Here is a 6,416-nt window from a genome sequence, read left to right as displayed (position 1 = left end):
GGATCTAAATTATCTTAAAGCCTGCCCTTGAATACCTGTATAGTTTTGTAATCGATCTATGAGTATGTCATGATCAGTGTTGGGGAAAGTTACTTTTAAAAGTAATGCATTACAATATTGCATTACAACCTTAAAAAAGTAACTAATTATGTTACTTAGTTACTTTTTATGGAAAGTAATGCGTTACATTACTTTTGCGTTACTTTTTAAATATGAGCAGGACTTGATTGTTTTTAATATAAGAAGTTCTATTTATAGCAAATATAAAAGCCCTTTCACACCAAAAAGTGTAATGAATAAACCTCAGACTGAAGGAAAAGTAAATTCACGTCTGTACAGTAGAACACAGAAGAAGAAACACTCTTCAGCAATAAAAAAACAATGGAGCTTAATTGTTAGTTTATTGTTAGTTTATCTAAAGTCATTTTTGCTTAATAGTATGGTTGAACTGGAGAGAGAGAGGGAGGGAGGGAGAGAGGGAGGGAGAGAGAGAGAGAGAGTGTGTGTGTGAATGTTTCTCTCCTCACTCTCTCTGTGTGCTCGTCTGCTGCGGTTATCATGGACAAGCAGTCTTCATATCAGCAGGTAAAAAAAATCTCTTCCTCTGTGTTGATTAAGCTTGTATTTTAGCTCCTGCTGAATGCTTTGCTCTTTGCGTACTGGCTTTACTCCGACTGCATTCTGTGTTTTGTTGATCAGTAGCTCCGCTAGATGTTTACAATGTCAAATACTTTTCACGAGCAGTTAAACAAATCTATTAAAAGAAGTCCACATGCATTTTAACGAGTCTACTTACCACATTAAGAGTAATTGCCTAGTTGAAGATGACTACCACAAACATAAAGAAAGTAAACAGTTTTGCTTAAACAAGTACATCTTTTTACTGGAAAACAGGTGAAAATGTATATTCTTGTTGTCTTGCTAGTATCTCTGTACATCACTGTTGAGATTTTTCCAACCGAATGAATTTGCTGGTTCTGGAGCTCAGATGGACAGGAAGTTCGAAGCAGTGGGGTAGAGGTCTGTGCCGACTGTTTTTTTAGTCCCGCTCCCGCAAGGTTCTATTCCGCACCCACCCGCTCCCGCTATATATTCACTCTTTGTTCACCCGCTGTCCGCTTAGAATAATTTTCTTCCCGACCCGACCGTTCCCGCTAAATTTAGATCTCGTTTCCAGAATCTCACATTTAAATTTCCGCTACTGAAAGAAAGAGAGAGAGGCTGTCAAATAAAAGTGTATTCTGCACAAAATTGTATGTTATTTTATTCGTCTTGTCAAGAGTCTTGAATTTATTGACTTTGACTTAAATTTATATGAATTATCTTAAGACACAAAATTAGTTTAATATTTTATTTTAAAACACACCCGCAAATAAAACGCGTGACGCGTTTATTCCGGTGGTCAATAAGAATAAAGCGCAGATATGCTGTTCTGAATGGACGTCGGGAATGGGTTATTGTTAGACCGCCCGCTCCCGTTCAAATTACACCAGAGTTACGGACCGCTACCGCGTTTTATTCCGGAATTTAATCCCGCGGCGCAAAAAATCTGGTCGGGTCCCGCGCCGCGGGATTAAATTCCCAAAGACCTATACAGTGGGGTGTCATTTTGAAAATTAAAATGCGCTAATATTGGATGATAGCAAGGTTTGGACACCAATATTCATAACAGACCTGATCTATTAAGTAAAGTAATGCAACAAAAAGGGCATTCTATTATAAGAGCGCTGCATGATCAAGCAAAAAAATGAAATGTGCATTGAATTGAAACCATTAAACTGATAATGAAGCACATTTTCCAGTGTTGATTTGTAACAGAGCGGAATCTTTGCTGAACACACAGAGGGCATCACAAATAAACCCTTTACTTTCATTAGGGGTGTTGGAAAGAGTTGCTGCATATATTCTCTTTTCTATTAATTAATGTGGTTTCTTTGATCCTCCTCCACATTCACTGCCTCATTTCACCCCTTCACTCCATTTTCAAAGCGTTCTCTCTTTCGCCCACACAGCACATTGTTGTACCTGCCAATTCGCAGCACCCACACACACTCTCGCCCACTAACACCCAGCCACACTAATGCAGTGGTGCCCCGAGCCCACACACACACACATTAACACCAAACCATAATAACACATAGGAGCAAAGATGCCTTGAGTGCTGATGAGCTTTTCCTGAACTTTCGCACAAGCATGCATATATTTAAGTGATGTCAAACGAGTGCTGTTATACTGAATAAATATCCAACTACAGCTGTTATAGCTGGGCTGATATTCTGTATAACAGCACAGTTCCACGTGTGAGATGTTGTTCAGTTGTTCTAGATATGTTGTCACTATTCTAGACAGTTGCTTCTGTCTTTTCCTGACTGACTTTAATTATGGTTATAGGACTCTTAGTTTGAACAAATACTCACTGGAGTATTGCAATAATTACAAAAGAAACGTATGGAAACCTAAAAGTGCTTACACACTAAGAACAACAACAACAACAACAACAACAACAAATAAAATAATTGACAACAAATCTCACCAACATCTAATCATGCCATCATGATTCAAAAGATTGGGATCAGTAAGATTTGTAAGTAAAAAAAAAAAAAGAAGTTTCTCATGCTCATCAAGGCTGCATTTATTTGATCAAAAACACAGAAAAGTTGTCTATTTTAATATACTTTAAAATATAATTTCTTTCTGTGATTAAACCTAAATTTTCAGCATCATTTAGTGTCACACGATCCTTCAGAAATCATTCTAATATGCTGATTTATTAGTAATGCTGAAAACAGTTGTTGAAAACAAATTTTTTTTTGGAACATCTGATACTTTTTCAGGATTCTTTGAATAAAAAGTTAAAAAGTACAGCATTTATTCAAAATAGAAATCTTTTGTAACAATATACACAACCGTTCAATTTTTTTCTTTCTTTCTTTCTGCAAAAAAAAATAAAATAAAAAATAAAATAAATAAAATAAATAAATAATACTTTTATTTAAAAGTTAAATTGATAAAAAGTGATAGTAAAGACATATGTTGTTAGAAAATATTTATGTTATAAATAGAAAGTTATTTTAAACTTTTTATTAATCAAAAAAATCCTGAAAAAAGTATCAGATGTTCCCAAAAAAAAAAAAAAAAGCAGCATAACTGTTTCCAACATTAATAATAAATCAGCATATTAGAATGATTTCTGATGAATCATGTGACACTGAAGACTGGAGCAATGACTGATGAAAAAAAGGCCTCTAACACCAGCTTGCTCTATTCTTTTTCTATTCTATCGGTTTTCTTTTTTTATTATATAATAAAAAAAACACTTGCATATCATTGCTCTTTTGTTGATTTTGATTGCTTTCATTGTCCTCATTTGTAAGTCGCTTTGGATAAAAGCATCTACTAAATGTAAATGTAAATATAAATGATGAAATTGGAATTGCGGTGGACCCAGTCGACCCTGTAGCTGGGCCTTGGAGCAGTGGCGGACACAGCCCATAGAATAACTGCAAAGCTGTGGAAGAGCACCAAGAGCCGTGGAGCAGGAGGCGTGAAACAGAACAGGACCATGAGGAAGTGACAGGACATGGAGCATGGACAGATCTCACAAGTCTGGTGAAATAGACATAGAAGCATAACCTGGAGAGACGTGGCAGACACATGGACACAGGCCGAGGAATAGCCGACTCAAGGGACTCAGCAAGCTCATGGAGCACGGGGGCCTCTGCGATGGAAATAAAGTGAAACTTTTCCCCTGAGACTGTTATCCAAGATGACAAACACTGGGGCTCTTCGGAAAGCTCTGCAGAGATGCAGAGACCCTCTCTATACCACCACATTTTCCAAAAACATCACCTCAATGAAGGACTTTCCTTAAAAGTCTTCCCTTAACCATTTGTCCTGTTGTCAGAAGTAGTGTGAGTGAATATGGGTCTACTATTGGCACTTTTGACGTAACACTTTTCCACATCCACGAACAGCATAGCTTCTGCAGGCTATGGAAGTGATATGGCAAAGTTAGTGTGGAGGTGTTGTTGTGGAGGCGGTAAGATGCAAATGTGATGTCACGCTGTGGAGAAAGAAGACAATTAGTTGTTTTGGTTGCTTGCTTTCTTTTTCTGCAGTGAGAGATTTGTGAATTCTAAATCTCAATTTTGTAAGTTTCCATGTCAAAAAAATCAAGAAAATTTGGATTCCTCATGTCACGACTCCTTTAAAGGATCCATTAAGAAACATTCATTCGAAAATTCATTACGATTTCCATCCTTAGACCTCATGCTGCGTTATGTGTCAGTAAAGAGCTGCTGCAGGTGGTTACGACTGGTGTGTACAATGCAACATAAGGCAGGCAAAGTATTCATTTCCACAAACAAATATATTGTCATGAATCATAGAATTTAAATTGAACAAAAACTAAGACAAACTTAGAAGTGTAATAGGATGCTGTACACAGGATACTGTGGATCTTTGGGTGTGTCATAACACAGACCCGAACTGAATTTACACAATTTGAGCTGTTATTCAGTGGAAAACCAAGAGAGCTGCTGCTATATCATATGGAGCTCATGAGGAGGTGGCTGTAACTAAACCCACAGTTGGCAACCCTGGCAGCGAAGACACTGGCAGAGTCGTTACGAGTAAACCTGCTTATGTTGACTAAGAAAGAGCAGTTGAAAGACGCATTTTTCAGATGTACTTCCCAGAAGAACTAATATCATACAGCATGATACATGTCTCATATAGAGCGACTCTACAGTGTGCCAGAGGATAAAAAGATACAGGAACGGAGGTGACAGAAGAGTCCTTGGACCAAACCCATTGTGATGGACCGCTATACAATGCCCTGTGCACTAAGAATTAGACAACACATTCAGTGTCTCCAGATTCAGTGCTCAGATTTCCTTGAGCCATTGGTAGTGCTAGGTGCTTCGCTATGGCCTTCATGGGGCATCTTGAAAAAGATTTTACCAAAGAGCCTGCTGCTTGAATGAATTTATTAGGGAAACTGAGCAAACGCGAGTAAAACAAACAATAATCAGTTTAATCTAAAGGTTGCTGGACTCGATATAATGTTCCTTACAACTTACCAAATATCCAGTGGTCCATGATATTGGTATTCAGCCGGGAATTCTGTTTTCTGACATTTATATGTAATTTTAATAATTTATGCATTTAGCAGACTTACAGTGCATTCAGGCTATACATTTTTTTTTACCAGTATGTGTGTTCCTTGGGAATTTAACCCACAACCTTTTGCACTGCTAACGCAATGCTCTACCACTGAGCCACAGGAACACATATGTGCCTGATTTAGACGCCGGGGAAATACATGAAGCAAATTTGCCTGTGAACGCTTTATTTAAATACAAAATAGTTTGGTCTAAATCCGGGTGATCACTTACATCAATTTTATATATATTTCTGTCATGACAACTCTCGATTGGCGACATCAGAAATTGATATTATATAATAGATGCTTTTTTGAATATTTTAGCAATTTAAAAATATTAAAAAATGATTTTTTACACGGCACCCCTGCTCTCGACACGGCACCCCAGGGTGCCGCGGCACCCCGGTTGGGAAACACTGCTCTATAGAAAGATGCACTGACCATTAAGTGTCCTGTCCTGGAGTCGAGGTATTACCTGTTGGGTAACTGGGCAGTGACAGCAAATGGCAATGCTGATGGCCTATCCAGGATGTTTCCCCCGTTGTCAGGTCTACACTGGTACTTCTCAGCCCCTTATATTGTCTGTTATCGTTTCCCAGATGCGTAAAGAGTAACTGAAAACTTTACTCAAGTAAAAGCAGAGATACCTCAAACAAGTCACCAATTCCAATACCACTTGAGTAAAAGCCTTCGAGTGTCTCATAGTAACGGTGATTGATTAAGGAGCTGTGTTGGGGGTCTCAGATAACTTTTCCAAGTAACTAGTAAAGTAACGCATTACTTTTTAATTTACAAGAACATATCTTTTCAAAATCCACTGAGACTCAAACCTGCAACCTTCGAATTAAAAGTCTGACTCTCTAACCATTAAGCCACGACTGCCCTAAAAGATGTGTTTTTCGACGAGGATGGGATATCCTTATGTATTATATGTAATATGCATTTAATGCAACCAACCAACCAACAAACCAACCAATCAACCAATCAACCAACCAACCAACCAACCAACCAACCAACCAACCAACAACCAAACAACCATCCAACCAACCAACCAACCAACCAACCAACCAACCAACCAACCAACAACCAACCAACCAAACAACCATCCAACCAACCAACCAACCAACCAACCAACCAATCAACCAACAACCAAACAACCATCCAACCAACCAACCAACCAACCAACCAACCAATCAACCAACAACCAAACAACCATCCAACCAACCAACCAACCAACCAACCAACCAACCAA

The 6,416-nt window shown here is 38.2% G+C and overlaps 1 protein-coding gene across 1 annotated transcript in view; it reads left to right on the top strand.

Moving 5' to 3' along the window:
- Nucleotides 1-501: 501 nt before the first annotated feature.
- LOC107728432 (coiled-coil domain-containing protein 136-like) overlaps nt 502-6,416 on the top strand; it is a 31,840-nt gene continuing 25,925 nt past the window's right edge. Inside the window, exon 1 of the mRNA XM_016538591.1 lies at nt 502-585. The gene's annotated coding sequence lies outside the window, so the exon portion shown is untranslated. The remainder of the gene's footprint in view (nt 586-6,416) is intronic.

Source organism: Sinocyclocheilus rhinocerous, unplaced genomic scaffold, assembly GCF_001515625.1.
Source record: "Sinocyclocheilus rhinocerous isolate Xijiao unplaced genomic scaffold, SAMN03320098_v1.1 scaffold126, whole genome shotgun sequence".
In the NCBI taxonomy this organism is placed as follows: Eukaryota; Metazoa; Chordata; class Actinopteri; order Cypriniformes; family Cyprinidae; genus Sinocyclocheilus; species Sinocyclocheilus rhinocerous.
Note: the sequence above shows the minus strand (reverse complement) of the source record. Positions and strands in the feature narration are given on the sequence as shown.